Raw genomic sequence first — 18474 nt, 5'->3', positions numbered from 1 at the left:
ACAGATCGTATTAAGAATGTCTCGTGTCGTGATGTACACCAAGAAACTAATAATGAGGGCCGATTGAGAAAAGAAATTACGACACAAGAGATGATTTTAGCTTCTCAATTGTGAACCTTTCATTTCTATGTAGCCATATTCAAGTAGTGCCTTTATATGGAGGATATATTACCAAGTTAATACTATGTCAAATGTATCACATTTTCTATCACAGTTTGCTTGATAGAGAATTGCTGCACAAAAGAACGTATGAAACTAAGTGGTTCAAAACTTATACGAACGCCACCACTAGTTGGTTGACCGTTATTTAATAGCTGCTGTAACAGAACTGACGATTGCATGTTTCCATTGTCGTTACAACAATCCCGTCCTCTTAATCCCGAATACGACCGACCTATCGACCTATCACCGAATTTGTACTTATTTAAACAACACGACGGGTGCCAAAGGGGAGTTGGATTTGCCCACCTTGTTGGGCCTGCGTTTCCCCAGTTTTTTGGTGTGAATCGTGTTGCTCATTCTTTAGTTATCCATGATCTGTTTTTTTATAGTGTTTTTGTATTTTTTTTCAATTTATAGCCATGGTGTTGTTACTTTAAGTTTGAATGACTTTTTTATATTGCCTATCGTTTACAGCAATCAGGAAAATTAGACAATCGATAAATGTACAGATCAAACGACTATGCTGATATATGAATGGATACGAAAATAACATGTCGCTAGTGAGATAAGACAGATACTCATTATGTACATGTATCTTAAATTGAAATTTATAACTGTAAAAGATTGGATTTATACCTGGAAAATTAAAGACTTAAAAGTTGATAAAAACTAAGATACAAAATATAAGCTTTGACATATCGAATAAACTGCGATATATATACTCAATAAGTAGTCGCTGCTGGAATGTTGATACAAAGATGATTGGTCCTTTTTTGACTTTGGGACGGTTCTGTATATATTCTCTTTTATATGTGAAAAAATCCGATCGGTCAGTACAGGTGCACAATTATTCCCCTTGTAATATCGATTTCTGAAATATCAAATCACCAAACTCAACAAACATTTGACATTTGTATTTAAATGTTCGGCACTTTGCTGATAAAATTATCTTCGCTGTTTTTTGTAACGCAACACTTATAAATTTACTGGCGACACCTAAATAATAAACATATCGCTAATAGCATAAAAGACGAACACAGTATGAATATTAAAAAAATGTATAAAGAATCAATTACATATTCACTCATCCAATTATCAATGTAAATAAACAACAGTGTATTTTAAAATCAGGCAGAGATAGTAAAATAACTACTAGATTAGAGACACATGATAACAAAATGTGTTAAGGATGTTTGAAATCTGTTTCAAAATAACAGGCTTTTTAAAAACTTTTTTTCAATTGATAGTATCTAAATGACGGAAATAGAAACGTAGAAAAAATCTAAGGTTTGCGTCCATGCTTTTTAGAAATGAATTATTGAAAATTTGGAGGTTAATGATATTCTCGCACTTTTTATATGCATCTTTTTTCTATCAAAAAGTCTAAAAAAGAACAAGGATATAAAAAAAAAAGGTTTTAAAAATTTGCCTTTTTTTTCTAACCTTAATGTATTACAACTATTTAAATTAAAGTAGATTTGCGTGCAATATATTGGTTGGCAAGACATATGCATGGATAAAGTAGAATCTACTGAATATCGGACAAAAAGTAAAATTCAAGAAAAATTGAACATCCTAAATACTTTTTTTTGTACATTAGATGGAAATATCATACGTGTCTCCGAAACAATCAGAAATATAGTTTTCCGTTTTTTACTTCTATGGCATTAATTTCGACTTCTGAGTTTGAATATCCCTTCGGAATCTTATGAACAAGCGTCAAATATGCAGAGACGTCGTTTTGATATTACATCGTTCGAAATTATCAAAACAGAAGGCAAAACACCAAATTAATGCCTCTTATTTCAGAAGCTACGTGTTTTTGTGTTTGCATAAAATAAGATGTGCTTCGTATTGTATTCACGTATATGGTGACATCATCCAATTGCAGATGTAATCCTAAACTTAAATTTCTTTGTATGCAAGATTAATTTTAGCAGCATATTTCAGCAGCTAACAATATCTTAACAGCATGCAATATTTCATTAAAATTAGTGAATGATCCAATCATCAATCAACTTCCTTGTTGATGCAATACTGTTGTTAATAACCATTTGCTCTTTATGTACTGGAGGTATAAATTTGAAATCATCTAAATAAATTGCTAGCTGACTTTCATCCTTAGAATACCAACTAGCACATAATTTCTATCAATGTTACAAAGTAGAAATTAAAGCCTTGTCGCTTATTCAGCAAGCGTAAACAATTGTTCTTTCTTGCATCATTGTAACTTAAATATCTTTTCCGTCAGTTGATAATATTTACAGTTAATATGAATTTCGTTTGATGTTAACTTAATTTAAATCATAAAAAGGAGTAAAAAGTACCAGTGAACTGTTACTACTAAAAGTGCATTAAATCATACACTTGATTTATAACACAAGTATAAACCCATATGCATGCTGTATTTTTCCTTGTGAAAAGTAAGATAAAACAAAATACTGAACTCCGAGGAAAATTCATAAAGGAAAGTTTCTAATCAAATGGCAAAATCAAATGCTCAAACACATCAAACGATTAGAAAACAACTGTCTTATTCCTGACTTGGTACAGGCATTTCTTATGTAGAAAATGATGGATTGAACTTGGTTTAATAGCTAGCTAATTGGAAATTTGATTCTTATTGATGTTACATGTAACCTAGATAGAGACTTCAGTAGCCAAAACGAGTATCAGAAAACACGTGTAGAAATAAGACAGAAAGAGAAATAAAGTAATAAATAACTCCACCCTAAAACACAATACCAGCTAAAAAGAAACCACACACTGCTTGCCTTGGGGAGGTAGATTGACCTCAATTACGACGGGTGCCATATGTGGAACAGGATTTGCTTACCCTTCCGGAGCACCTGAGAACTCCCCAAGGTTTTGGTGGGGTTAGTGTTGCTTAGTCTTTAGTCTTCTTTGTTGTGTCTCCTGTACATTTATTTGTCTGTTTGTCTTTTTTATTTTTAGCCATGGCGTTGTCAGTTTATTTTCTAGCTATGTGTTTGACTCTCCCTCTGGTATTTTTCGTCCCTCTTTTACTTGCAATATGAAGTTCTTCTTAAGCGCAATTAATAGTGAATGCATTCTTATTTAACAGACAAAATAATCAAATATCAATTAAAGACAATATCAAATACAAATGTATGCACTTCTAGTTGAACTGTACCAATCCAGAAATTACTGACTATTATATAGTATGTATCGATAGTATAGTGTGGACATAGCAACTCGATGAAAGCAGGGGACACTATAGAATTACGTATTCGATCAAGATTGTCTACCTATTCATAAACAGTTATCAATTAAACTAGATAAGATGAGCGATCATGACGTTATTATCAATCTAAACTTTTCAGAACGATATATACATTCTTATTTATCAGACAAAATAATCAAATATCAATTAAAGACAATATCAAATATGCACTTCTTACTAGTAGAACAGTACCAATCCAAAAATTACTGACTATTATATAGTATGTATCGATAGTATAGTGTGGACATAGCAACTTGATGAAAGCAGGGGACACTATAGAATTACGTATTCGATCAAGATTGTCTACCTATTCATACATTGTAAACAGTTTTCAATTAAACTAAATAAGATGAGCGATCATGACGTTATTATCAATCTAAACTTTTCAGAACGATATATTAAAAAAATATTTCGTGCATAAAGATCGGTTATATTTATGTACAATCATTAAGAATTAATCAGAATACTGTGTTGTACGTGTTCATACGGTATCAATTTTTATCAACGGTTTTAATGAGATAGAACGGCCACAAAAAGATATACGTTGTCATACATAAATGTCAGCAAGAAAAATAAGCATATTCATCAATCAGTAAATCTAACTATGTTATGTTCTGTATCTTATATTTTAACATCGAAATAGATAGTCGTCTTGTAATTACTTGGTTTATAATGAACTCATATTTTAACACGAAAGTCGCCATTTGTTATCAATAGTCATTATTAGCATATCGTTATATAATGATAGTAATGTCTGCTAACCTTAACAGCGTATTATTACAGCATGAATTTTCAGAAAGATATATTAAAAATAAATTTCGTGCCATAAAGATCGGTTATATTGATGTACAATCATTAAGAATTAATCAGAATACTGTGTATTTATATATAATAGACGTTGAGAAGACTGTTTTAATGAGATAGAACGGCCACAAAAAGATATATGTTGTCATACATTAATGTCAGCAAGAAAAATAAGTATATTCATCCATCAGTAAATCTAACTGAGTTTTTTTTTCTGTATCTTATATTTTTACATCAAAATAGATAGTCGTCTTGCAATTACTTGGTTTATAATGAACTCATAATTTAACACGTAAGTCGCCATTTGTTATCAATAGTCATTAGTAGCATATAGTTATATAATGATATTACTGTCTGCTAACTTTAACAGCATGACAGTCATATATAATTGCAACATTATGAAAACGGAGGTATGATGGTACCTCTTTTTACCCTTTTTATTCAGAACCATTGACAAACAACAGTACACAAAATACACAAGACACAACATTGTATACTTATTGACTGTGTATGAGCGGAATAGTACGTTTATTGTCACCAAGGTGCAACTATTGCCCTAGCCGAGGACAATAGTTGTATCCGAGGGGACAAAAAACTTACTACTCCATGAATATCCAGTCAGTCAGTTTTATTATATCGAAAAAGACAACAGACAGTAAACGGAGGGTATAAATCAACAATCTTTATATAAAAAAACCAGAAACCAAACCATACTGTTTAACGTTTTCTTCATCATAAATATTATGAAATGCTAACGCGAGGGGTCAATTAGTTTCAAAGAGGTCCAATATTTGAAAACTATTGACCGATCCAATAGTTCAACGTTTGCATTTTGAAAAAAATTTGAAAATATTGTGTACTTATTTCAGATAGAAAATAATATCTGAGGTATAATAAATAAAAATATAGACGGAGTAACATCCGTAATAAAACTGCCAATTTCTACTTACAGACTTCTTTCATTTAGAGAGATAGTAATTACTTATAAGATATGAGCCAATGCTTCACTCTAAAACATATTTTGCAGGAACAAAAACCCTTACAACGCTGCTATTCTTTGTAAACTATCACTTTAGATAAAGCATGAGCTCACACTTATTTGGCCGGACAAACAGATAGACAACGTATAACCATAACAAGTTCGTAAACGGGCGAATACAAATATGTTAATGGTCAAATAAAGTGCGAAGTAGAAATTTCGAAATGTTTTCCAAATGCAGAAAATTAATCTATCACTGAGGTTGATTATGTAAAGAAATTTAAATTGGCTGCAGCCAGATTACTCTGAATAGTACCGAATTTACCGCATATAAGTTTGAAAATTTACGGAAAGACTGATACTATAATTATGTTTAGTTTAATATTTTACGAGCTGTCCAGATCAAAATGACTGTTTCAGTTAAAAATTTGCTTTAAATTAATGTAAGACATATAAGTGTGAAAAGTAAACATTGTAAATATATATGTGCATGTCGATTGCTAAACATCAAGTGCATCACCTTGATATAACCACTATATATACACACATCAGAATCAAGTGTGTATCTCGATCTCGAGAGTATAAATTGTAGTTTAGTTTAAACATATTTTATTTGCTCAAAGCGAAAAAGGATCAGACACAAGTAAAACATACTTATAAAGTCTTCTCCACAATACAATATATATAACAATACAAATTGAACGTGAGCATACATCATATAATATAAACAACATAAATATAACTTATCTATACTGAAAAAAGTAGAGGGAATGAGGAAAGAACGACAGAGATTAGGTTGATGATGATAATGATGATGATGTGTGTTTTACCTATGTTGATACTATACTACGAGGAATCGTTTTGATCTCTTTATAAAATTGAATACTTGTTTAACAATTTGCACATTTTGATCATAGGAGTGTCTCTTCCAAAAACCAGTAGTGTTAAGTCCAAATCGCAGCCTTCGGGAAGCCAGCTGAGACCTTTAAACAGAATAGCCCTTTCATTTAGATAGAAAGGACAATCAAAGAAAAAATGGTGCATGTCCTCAATATCTAAACCACATTTACATGTTGGATCAGATATAATGTTAGCTCTAAACAAGTCACAATTCAAGAACGATGCCGAACATCTAAATTGGGTTAATATTATGTTCAATTTTCTTGGACCATATAAATAATGTTTTAAGTTAGATTGATTCTCATTTCGAATGTCGTAGTTTTTTAGTTCTACTTTGAATTTTGATAACGAGTCTACATTTCGAACTGCTATGTTCAAATTATTTCAAAGTTTAATTGTTGATGGGATAAAGGATTGGGAAGTTAGAGTCAGCCTGCAAAATGGTAAAATGATATCTTGTCCATTTCGCAAGGGATATTGTGTTGTACTTTGAATTTTAGGGGGCACAAGGTTACATAAATATTCAGGGGCATTATTATTCTGAATTTTATAAAATAATTGTAGTTTTCTTCTTTTTCTTCGTTCCTCTAAAGTTTCCCAACCAACCTCTTTTAAGACAGTCTCAGAGTGTGTGTAAACAGGCAAACCTGTTACAATTCGTGCAGCTTCAAGTTGTAGCTGTTCTAGTTTAATCGAATAACCTTTTCCACAATTGTCCCATACTTCAGTTGCATATTCAAAAATTGGTCTAATAAATACTAGATATAATTTTTCCAAATTTTGTTGGCTAAGTTGATATTTGAGTTTTCGCAGTATATTCAGATGTTTTTTAACACTATTTAATATATTTTCAACATGGTTGTTCCATTTTGCGTCACTTCTAAATGTAACCCCTTGATGCTTATGAGATCGCACAATTGGTATTTCTTTGTTGTTCATAGTGAAATTAAGGTTTTGTATCTCATTATTTGAAAACATCATAATTTCTGTTTTTTTCAGGATTGAAAAACATAAGCCACTTTCTTGACCATTCATCCAGCTGTCTCAGGTCACGACTAACAACTGACTGTATAAGTTCCTCGTCATGACCCGAGTAACTGAATGAAGTGTCATCTGCAAATAGTCTGCATAAAGAAGTTAACTGTTCAGCAATATCGTTAATATATATGATAAACAATAAAGGACTAAGAACGGATCCTTGGGGTACACCAGCTGAAACATTGCAAAAAGTAGAGGATGATTCATTAATGATAACCTTTTGTTTTCTTTGATATAGGTAGCTAGTGAACCAATTTAAAAGATTTCCCTCAATGCCATATGCTTTCATTTTATGCCAAACTTTGTCAAAGGCCTTCGAAAAATCACAAAAAACAAAACAGCAAATTTCTTTTGTTTCTAGTGCATTTAAGATACAATCGTAGATTTCTATTAATTGATGCACTGTTGAATGTTTAGGCAAAAAACCTGATTGGTATTCATAAATTAGTTTGTTATTAAATAGATGATTATATACATGTTTAAACACAACTCGTTCCATAACTTTCCCCACGCAGCTAATTAAAGATATTGGTCTGTAATAAGTTGTCAAAGAAGAGTCCCCCTTTTTGAAAATAGCTATTACATTTGCAATTTTCCAGCTGGTTGGATATATACATTGACTAAGGGACTTATTGAATATAATTTGAAGAGGTATTGCAACTTTATCTGGACAGATCTTGAGCATCCTGTGGCTAATCACATCTGATCCCGAGGCTTTATTTGGATCAAGAATATTAATCATATCTATAATTTCTTGAATAGTGACATGTATGTCACAAATTTTATTGTTAGATTTAGTTTCAAATTGTGGTAAGTTGATATTTTCTTCATTTAATTTGGAGATTAAATTAAAATACTTGTTCAAAAGCTCACATTTTTCTTCATCTTTATATGCTATTTCGTCTATTTTTTCGGTATTTATAATATTTTGGAGTGGGGGGATGTTATTTGATCCATTGTTAGATTTGATTAACATTTTCATAATTTTCCAATAAGTTTTTGTATTCGATACATTATTTAGAATGATGTGGTCTAAATTACTTTCAAATTTTTCTTTAGCAAGTTTTTTCATATTATTGACCCTATTTCTCTGTCGCTTGTACTTCAAAATATTAGATTGTTTTTTAGATTTAAAAGCCTTTTTTCGTAATCGATCTCTAGTCCGTATTTCTCTCCTAAGCTCGCTATTGAACCATGGTTTGTCGTTTTTTCGTATAGTTACTTGTTTAGTAGGTATGCACTCCCTTGCAATGTTCAGAAAAGTTACAGTAAATATTTCACATAATTCATTAACATCCTTGTCATCGGGAAGAAGTGCATACCAATCTGTTTCATTCATTATTTTCAAAAAATTATCTTTATCCATTTTATCATATATCCACACTTCTCTTTTAAAAGTACGTGACATTGATGAGGGACACTCAAGAAATATTACTGCTGCATTGTGATCACTAATATTTGAGGGAATATCTAAAACATCTGATAGATAATATGACATACAGTCACTTATTATTATGGGATCTAAGAGTGTACTACTTTTATCAGTAACTCTTGTTGCTTTATCAATTACATTTCCTAGATTGAACAAGTCCATAGTGTCAATAAGTTTATTATTATTGACATTAAAGAGATCAGAATTTAGATCACCAGTAATCACTATATTTTCGTTAAATTGAAAGGCAGTTTCTATTGCATGATTTAATCGTGCCCAGAAGTCAGTGTCCGCATTCGGTGGACGATATGAGTGACAAAGAAGGAAGTTTTGACCCTTGGCTCGTATTTCAACCCAAAGTGTTTCATCAAATGGATTTTCTAGTTCGCTTTTTCGGACGATACCGATATCATCTTTCACATATATCATTAATCCACCACCAAAGTTGTTTCGATCTTTCCTTATAATGTTATTGAAGGAATCTAGTTTTAATTGATCTTCAGATACACTAGGATCTAAATGTGTTTCTGTTACAGCCAGGACATCAAATTCGTCAGTGAAATTATTTAAGAATTCTAATTTGTTTCTAATACTACGAATATTAAAATTACATATAGTTATGGATTTATCGATTTCACTAAATCTGACACTAGAGGGTGTACTCGATATGTTATTTTCATCTGGACCAGGGTTTGGTTCAATATTTCCGACAAGAAGAATAAAATGAAGCACAAACAACAGAAAGATAATGTCAATCTTGGGATTTATAGACTGTAGACAAGCTAGTGAAAAAACATAGAAGGAGCAATGTAAGTTAATTTTTAGTATTTCTAAATAAGTATAATAGTTATAATTAATATAAGTACTACTTTTCCTCTTGCTACATGTACAATGAAATAAGCCAATGACTGCCCTGTAATCCTCAATGCTGACTCCCATATTGTTTAGGGGGTACAGAAATTAAGTATAACGACAGCCAACGGCATTTTTCATATGGTAACTTGCACACATCATCATCAGAAAAAATGGAGAAGGTAAATATAAAACAAGAAAAATAAAAAATAAAGGTGACGGAAAAACAAACGGTTATCAGAAGGATACCTGGAGTCATACTGGATGATAAAATGGGATTTTTCTTAACTTTTACTATTTTTATAAATCAGTGTGAACCGTGATCTAGCCACTATATTTAAAAGACAAATTGTATGAGCTATAAGGTCCAAACATAGAGTTGGTTTAAAGACGAATACCTACCAATATAGTAATAGTATTAAACACTTCATACTTGCAACTTGAGTATACAGTTTTACATGATATGTATATATATATATATATATAAATCAAATATAAATATTATGTACAATTGTGTGTGAATACAATACTATTTTGTAAAGAATTTAATCAGTATCTCCTGGTTTTTTCCCCCCAATAGTGTTTAATTAAAACAAAAAGATACCTTTTTTTACAAACAAAATTATATACACGGAGAATATATTTGTACATTTACATGTATTCAATTATTTCTTACTATAATATTTTTTGGTGCGTGTTTGTGTTAGGCAAGGGCGGTCTGTTTGACTTTTATTATATTTTTGAAAACTTCTTTTGATCGAAATCGACATTTTTCGTTAATAGATTTATTTAATTACAAGCTATAAAAAATGTACAATTAAGCTGATATGATTATAAGCAAAGTTGTCGAAAGAAGAACAGAACATGTGTACGTTCACTATAGAATGCCACATTTACACTGCTTTTTGTTTTTATTTTGAGTGATCGAGAGATGGTAATTTTATCAACTGTTGAAAAGATCTTACGATATGTACGAACATTCTACTACTTAGCCAACTTTATATAGTTGACATGATGTGGAAAGAAAAAAAAATATTTTGGGGATTTTTTTTATTTTTTTTTTATTGAATTATAGACTTTGGTTGTATTTTGGCTATCAGAACAACTAGAAGAAAATCAGCTATACCGTTATAAAGTGTAACTAAGTTAACCGTTATCAGAGCATATATAACAGGGTGGAAAACACAACAAAACAGAACAAAATGAACTCAACATGAAAATAATTAAATCAAACATATAAAAAAAAAAAAAAAAAAAAAAAAAAAACCCACAAAAAACCCACATATAGCAAACAAACAATGTCTTTAGGTTATGAAGTATTGGTAAACATTTTTTAAACTTTTGTTGATCAGATAACAACTTTTAAAGCTAGAATAAATCAGTTTTTGTAACTGTCTCCAATCAATCATGATCTTCTGATTGCTGGTTTGCACTGTCTGGCTGATTGACAGGATGATTGTCAGGATGATTGTCATAAGCAGCAGGCCTTTTAAATGGAGGTCTAAGATCACCAACGTCCTGTCAATTCTGTATAATTAGCTTTCTACTGCTTTCAGATTTTTTAGCGAATATTCGACCGTCGGCAGTCCAGTAAGCACTGATTTGATTTTTAGTTTTCATATCGGCCAGGCTTTTTACTAGTTCTGTTCTATATTGTGATAGGTTTTCGGTTATAAAAATACCATTTGTGTCACCCTTTAGTTCCTTTTTATTGCTGTACACCAAATGTTTCATTCTATATGATATGAACCTGACTATAACTTGGGACCTGCCTTTTCTTGCCTTGCCTATAACATGTGACCTTCCTATGTCATTCAGGTCTATGTTTATATTTAGCTTGTTCCTGATGATATCCAATACTATCTCATCTGTATTGACAGGGTGTAAGATCTTTACTTGGTTGTCAATAGGAACTGGAATGTTATGAAAACGAAGACTTGTTCTTCTAGAATATTGTTCCTGACTTTCCACTCTAATTTTGAGGTCAGCAATTTCATCACTCAGACAGTCAAGGTCTTTGCCTTGTTCTTTGATTGTTGTAATATGGTTTGAGGTAGCCTTTTCAAGGTTGGATATTTGTATGAACTGTTTAAGGATGTGTTGCTTGTGAGTTTGTATTACAGTTTCTTGTTCCTTTATTTGTTTTAGTAGTGGTTGTATCTGTATATCAACGAATCTTTTTGCCTCTTGCTCAATTATTGGTGTAAGGGTATCACTGATCTTTTGTGACAATAAAGGTATCATAACGTTAAGAACTTCTGATCTATTAAGGGCATCAAGTACTTTATCGGCAACTGTTTTCCTAAGTGTTGGAGTTTTTCTTTCGCCTACTCCTCGCAGATCCCCAATTGAGTTACTATGGCGTCTTCGGATTTGACGAGTTGACTGTTTTTGTGTGGCTGGTAGGGAGTCTGGGCTATCAGGATTACCACGTTTATTGCTGCCAGTTATTATGGAAGAGATTGATGGACTTGGCTGTGAGCTAGTCAATATAGTGTCGGACTGAGATTGAGACTCAATGTTTACATCAAAGGAGGCATCCATTTTGTGTTCACTCATCTTGACCTATGGCTATTTTAATGTTTTTGTCTAATTTATTGTCAGTTTTATTCAGTTTACGAAGGATCAATCACGATTCAATTGTTTAAGTTGACTATTTAACGATGCATCTGTTCATATCATATACGTTATCCATCATAAAAATCCCATTTTGTTGGTCAAATATTTTACCCTACCATTCCAGTTAGCGTATAAATTGTACAAGGTTGAATTTAATTTAGTTTGATAATATTTATTGTTAAATATAGAATTTGTTTTGATATCAATATGCCTTTGAGTACTCCTTTTGTTATGATCTCGCTTTAAGACATCGTAGCTCACCAAGTATACCGACAAAGTCTAACTTGTCTTAAAGTTATAAAAATGCAAACGATAGTGTAGTTATATAATAGTAGTTTTCATAAAAAATAACCATGTTCATTATGAAACCAGATGTGGGCATGAAACGGATAACGTTCTCGTATAATTTATATTAGCATAAAACTAAACTCCAAAACGGAGTCTGATAAATACATAATCTTTCGACAAGCTTATATGCTGTCTGTTTTGGCATGTCAGTAACTGCTAGTAGTAATTTGCTATTTTTTGTTGATCATTAATATTGCCCCCTTTTTTTTACATCGGACTCTGTCTTCTACTAAACTAAGGTTTACTCTACGTATTGGTGTCTGTATTTATATGTCTCTTTGTGTTTTCCGCCTCTTTCCGTATCATGCATATCTCCAATCCTAAAACTTGTTCTATAATTATTGGAGATGTCATGTTGCTTTTTGTGTACGCGAGAAAGAACATTACACATTACTTAACTTTCCAGTACGTAGTAATAAGGTTACATTGATTTATAATAGACGTTGGCGTGTTTTAATCAGAAAGAACGTTCATATAAAAGATATATTGTCATACATCACTGTCAACACGTGAAATAAGTATGTTCATTAACCCGCAGCTATAACAGGTTCTGTCCTGTGTCTTATATTATTTACGAAGAATAGATTGTATCTTATTTTCCATATATGTAAGAAACGTCAATTTACACTTCATTCATCATTTAATATCAGCAGTGATTGGTTGTTTTTATGTTATCTTGTACATTGCTGTCTGATAACTATGCTAGGAGTATTTTTTTTTATTACAGAAAATTTCAAAGACTTTGATATTAAAGTATGAGTTTATACGACATTAATATTGTGCATATTATATAAAACAAAGTCATAAAACAAAAATCCAGAAATCCAAGAAATTTTAAAAACGTAGGCTGGAATGTCCCTTGACAAATGGTAAAATCAAAACTTCAAACACATCAAACCTGTTGTTCAGTGGTTATCGTGTGTTGGTTGTGTAGTTCATATGTTAATGATGTCCTTTTACCAGATAGATGGGTCACCTGTATCTCTGCACAATAAAAGTTTACCAAGCGTTTTCGTGATTGTCATCATGCAGGAGAAACTAGAAATAGAAACTATACGCACTAATTATGTTCCCTAAAACAAAATATTTTTTCTAGATTACTAGAAAGTTGTCCAGTAGTCATGTAGGAGTATGTTATAGGTTGCTATTCGGTGTGAGCCAAGCCTCCGCATTGAAGCCGTACATTACGCTATAATTGTTTACTTTTTAAAAAGATGATAATAAATTACACGAAATTAAACATAATTAAGGTAAACTTTTCACCAATTTTATGTGCAGAAAATATCAGCGTGTTATTTCTAGATTTCGTATTGGTCATACTAGAATAACGCACGAACATCTTTTAAAAAATGAAGATGAACCACATACCTTGCAACTGCATGTATACTATTAAACACGTTTTAATGAATTGTATTGACTTTTAGGCGAGTGACATTCAGACCTAAAAAATATTTTTAATGCACCTACTTAACACACAGCTATATTATATATCATTTGAAAGGAAAATATGTGTACATTCCATTTTCCCCTGTCGTAAAAGTGAAATATTGTGCATTCTTTTTTAATTGGGTTCATATGTCATTCATAACAAATTGAAAGAATAACACTTTTGTAGTATTATTGACTTATTTGAAGCAGCTGGTAATATAGTTAATTCAAATTTTACTTTACACGGTACTATGATAACGTCATCTTCGCTAGCCAAAGGTTACGATCCACTCCCGTTCTCTTCCTCCTTGGCAGATTGAGCCAACGTTTGTGAAAACAATGTTTCGTCATCTATCGGAAGATTAAAGTCACGCCCATTTCGAATACATTATTCTTTACCAATGGTAGCACTTGAACTCTTTAATTTGGAGGTAAAAACACGGTAGCGTCTAGATTCTAAACACTTGGTAGAGCAGGAAAAGAAAATATACGTCAACATTCATGCATTTGTGCATGAATACACAGGAACTTCTACTAATTGATTAAACACATTCAAGTTGTCACTAAATATATTCGTATGTTTATAGAATGTAAAGACTTGTTGCACAATAAACACGTGGCAATTGTTTACAAACACTTCCTACATTTACACGTGATCATGTTATAGGCGCTTTTTGATTGGATGCAGCGAGTTTCGACTGCAACCAATAAAAATCCTTACCTTGTGTCTCCGAAATTTTATCTCAATCCACCAAGTGTGAAGAGAACGGGAGTGGATCGTAACCCTTGGCTAGCGAAGATGTGATAACGTCTCTCTGATTCTTAGTTGCATATCATTTATAGTTGGGCGATAATTGACGTCATTTTGACGTTTTCACTCTGCTATAGGTAAAACGGTACTTTCTACAAAAACGACGTATTATAACAAATATTTGACCTTAAATGTGTTAATATTTACTATAACTGATGGTGTGCAATGCAAAATAAAAAAAAATATGATGAAATGTTTGTAAGTTGGACGAGTTAAAGGTAAAGAAAACAACGCAATAAAGAGAGTAAAAAGTAGACGTCTTTGTCACATCAACAGTGACAATAGTGTCCTGTTTGTTATCAGCCTACAAACCGTTTCAAGATCGGAAACCACCATCTTACCTGTTTAATATAACCACAAGCAAAGTTAAAGAGGATATATGAATCACATTTTAAGTCTGTCCGTCCGTCAGTCCCCACTTGTTTGCGGACCGTGTTGAATTAAATCAGGTAACTTATACATGTATACAGATATACAGGTCATCCAAAAACCAATGATTTCAAATAGAAAATGCATTGCTTTAGAACTATAGAGCTGATGTCAAACACACTTAGTTCAGAAATGTATTATGGGATGGCACGTGGTTCTTCATAAATTAAATCAGTTCATTTTGACATTGACTTTGAAATTTGAGCCATCAAGTTTTCAAATATTGTTTGATCTGTGCTTGTCTTGTTTGTGTCCGGTCCATATCTTTTGAACCGTTGAACCTGGGTTTTCCAAACTAAGTATGCATATACATCATAAAATAGATGATGGTCATAAACTAAAACCAGGTCACTGTGATATGGATCCAATCATGATGAAATCCTGCCCGCGACATATATAGCTGCAAAACTAAGGTTTACCAAACTTCAGATACAGAAGTCGGTTTCACAAAAAAAATTAAGACAAGATTATTCGTAAGTTATGAGTTTATTTAGAATGCGGTGATTTACAAACTAAAGTTAGGTCCACAGTGACCTTTATTTTGACATTTGAGATTATATAATTTACAAACACTTTAATTTCTTAACGTATTTTTTTTATTACGACTGCATTTATTTTCACTCACATTTGTGCAGTCAAAGGGTTTGCAGTTAAAAATGCAAACATTAATTTTTTACCAGTATTCAATACTTATATATATATATAGATATTTATAAACTAATATGAATTTGTGGGGGTTTAGTTCGGCTAAACCTATATATTGTTGGGTTTTTTGTCACTCTGGAGGAGTTTCTGTGAATAATCTATTTCTTTAAAAGAAACGAAATTTTTTTTTTTTATTACAAATAATGCAATTTTCAATTTTGTGATTTTTAATAATATAAGACAGTCGAGAAATCATATTTTAAAACTGAGTCTGTGAAGCTTTTGCGTTACTGGAACAATTCCTAATAATTCGCTGTTATTGACATAATTCTGTGTAACAGAGGCTTACAATGATTTCAGTACATGTTCAAGTTCCCTAATGGATATATTTTTCCTTCACAAGAACAAATTTATCAAATCCTGAAGAAAATATGACGTCTTTAGACCACTTAACAGGACCAGGGTCTATTTGACATCCGTACTCATACCTGTGTAAACCTTCTGCCATATTTGTTTGTTATGACGCCATGTCTTTGTTTACTAGCTTTCAGAACATGTTGTTTGAATGATGATGCACTTGGTGGTAGGCGTGACACGATGGCAATTTTTTTGGTTGGAAGTCTGATTATAGCTTGCTCAAATCGTCGTGATTAGACTTATACATACTTATTTTTGGTTTCGGACATTTTAGAGTTTTCTTGCATCAACGATCTACTTGTCATTATGAATTTTGTTAAATTGTGATAGACCCGCCATCTATTAATGATTTCGAAAGCTTTAAAAGAGAGTTTTCTTAAGAACAAAGATAGATGATGAGCTGTTAGAACATGTAAGAGCATAAACTGTTGGTAAAGGTACATATATTTAATAAAAAAAACTATATATGCACAATAAACATGGTGCATCGCCAACCATAATTTCCACTAGTTATAGAACTCGTAAAGAGCACATAGTTATTCTATGTCTAGAATACAACGACGTGTCAGGTCATCGTTGACCCTCGGACATTATTCCTCTTAAATTATTAATCCGTATTAAGAATAAGAAGCCTGAAGATATCATATTATAAGCCCGATAAATATGATTAAAAGGACACTATGATCTCTGTATACCAGAGACTAAATGCTTTGAGGTAAACCCCGCCCCGAAACGGGGTCCGCTCGACAGTCCGACAGTTCTATAATCCGACGGTTCAATGGTCCGACGGTTTGATAGTCCGACAGTTCTATAGTCCGACGGTTCGATAGTCATATACAACTAGATATATAGACTAATCACAGGCACAAGACGTTCTATCTGGCTTCCGAGACGCGACAGACCTAACTTTCTCAAAACTGAATCCCCATTATTGTTTTTAACTTATTACACAGATAATAATTAGTTTTAAAATTGACATCTTTGAGTAAGTTCCCATGAAAAGATGGTATATAAAGGACTCTGCTGCCCTTTTCTATTATATCTCTGAAATGGCTGCTAGGGTCATTGCTGAAAATCGCGGAGGCAAAGATTTAATATACAACGGTTTAAAATACCAGAAAAACTGACAGAGAATTCATGCTATATACTGGCGATGTTGAAGGAAAGAGTGGTTTTTATCGTGCTGTTTCACCACTGTCTACGGAAAACTTTAATCCAGAAAAAACGTTTAACCCTGAGGTTGTTTTTGTTTGTTGCTGTAAGTTCACACTTGCTTTCCGTTTATTGTTTTTTTCTCGTCTGAATTGTTTTACACGGGGCCCTTTTTTTTTTTTTTGCTCACCTGACATAAAAGATCATGTGAGCTTTTGCCATAAAAGATCATGTGAGCTTTTGCCATCACTTGGCGACCGTCGTCCGTTAGTCAACATCTTACTTAAAGAGTCTCTCCTATGAAACCACTGAACCAATTTGAACCAAACTTGGCAGCAATGGTCCTTATGTGGTCGTCTTTAAGAATTGTGTCTAATGCCTCAATCCATAGTACAAGATTGCTGCCATAGCCTATAGAAAGTTCACTTCAAAATCATCTTGTCTGAAACCATTAAGCCAATTTGAACCAAACTTTGCAGCAATGGTCCTTGGGTGGTCCCTTTAAAAGTTGTTCAGTGTCCCCAAACCCCAACCAATAATGCCGCCGCAGCTGAACTAATCAACTAAGTTAAACATAGGACCCTATGGGAACGTCACTTAAAGATTGTTTGAAACCAGTTAATTGGGACCAAACTTAAGTAGAATGGTCATTGGGTGTTCCCCTTCCGAAAACTTTGTCCGACATAACCGATCTCCAACCAAGATGTCCGCCACAGCTGAACTTAGCTAAACAAAGGATTCTACGGAAAATTCACATACAGATCTTCTTGTCTTGAACCAGTGGGCCAATTGGGACGAAACTTTGGTTGAATGGTCCTTGAGTGGTCCCCTTTGAGGAAAATTTCCAAAATCCTCAACCTGCTAACAAGATAGCCGCCACAATCAAATTAAAAAAAAATCTGGTACATGCATATATATGACTTCCGACTCACATACATATGAAGTAGAAATACCACTAAACTGTCAGACTATCGAACTGTGGGATCATCGAACCGTCGGACCATCGATCCGTCGGATTATCGAACTGTCGGACTATCGAAGCGTCGGACTATCGCTACGGCCCCGGTCTACATAAGACGCATCTGTGACGCTCGAACCAAGTAAAACATCATTCAAGAATATTTAAAAACACGTAATCCTATTTAAAATACGGCTTAGGTAATATATACGCCTGAGGTAGAACATTTATTGTATTTCAAATATCTACGAAGAAT

The sequence above is a fragment of the Mytilus edulis genome, chromosome 7 (genome assembly GCF_963676685.1).
Source record: "Mytilus edulis chromosome 7, xbMytEdul2.2, whole genome shotgun sequence".
NCBI classification, from domain to species: Eukaryota; Metazoa; Mollusca; class Bivalvia; order Mytilida; family Mytilidae; genus Mytilus; species Mytilus edulis.
The sequence above is the reverse complement of the archived record's forward strand: the minus strand, read 5'-3'. Positions refer to the sequence as shown.